Genomic DNA, 589 nt, shown 5'->3' on the forward strand with positions numbered 1-589 from the left:
TCACGCGAGTCTGTTGTAAGCGTCCAAAGTGGTGGGACCATCCAAGAGCAAGGTCTGAGTAGGATGTAGCCAAGGAGTAGGGTGGGTGAAGACCAGAAAGTCAAAGGGACAGCTGCCCAGAGGATAACGGTGAAGCAGGAAGACTTTTCAAAGACTAAGAGGGCTCAGTGACCCAGCGAGGCAGGGACACATGATGGGAAAACACTCCAAGGTGACTGGCAGGGATGCCAGCATCACCCCTCCTCGCGAGATGTAGCCAAGGAGTAGGGTGGGTGAAGACCAGAAAGTCAAAGGGACAGCTGCCCAGAGGATAACGGTGAAGCAGGAAGACTTTTCAAAGACTAAGAGGGCTCAGTGACCCAGCGAGGCAGGGACACATGATGGGAAAACACTCCAAGGTGACTGGCAGGGATGCCAGCATCACCCCTCCTCGCGAAGTCCCAAGCTGGGGGTCAAGGTGGTGGCAAAAGAGATCAGAGCCGTCAGTCGGGAGTCTGGACCAAAGGCATCCACTTCCCAGAAGACACCAGCCTGTGCATCCAAACCAGGGGCTCCGAGGCGGAGGCGAGCAGCAGGCGCAGGGGTGCAG

This window comes from Buceros rhinoceros, unplaced genomic scaffold (genome assembly GCF_000710305.1).
Source record: "Buceros rhinoceros silvestris isolate BGI_N320 unplaced genomic scaffold, ASM71030v1 scaffold9086, whole genome shotgun sequence".
In the NCBI taxonomy this organism is placed as follows: Eukaryota; Metazoa; Chordata; class Aves; order Bucerotiformes; family Bucerotidae; genus Buceros; species Buceros rhinoceros.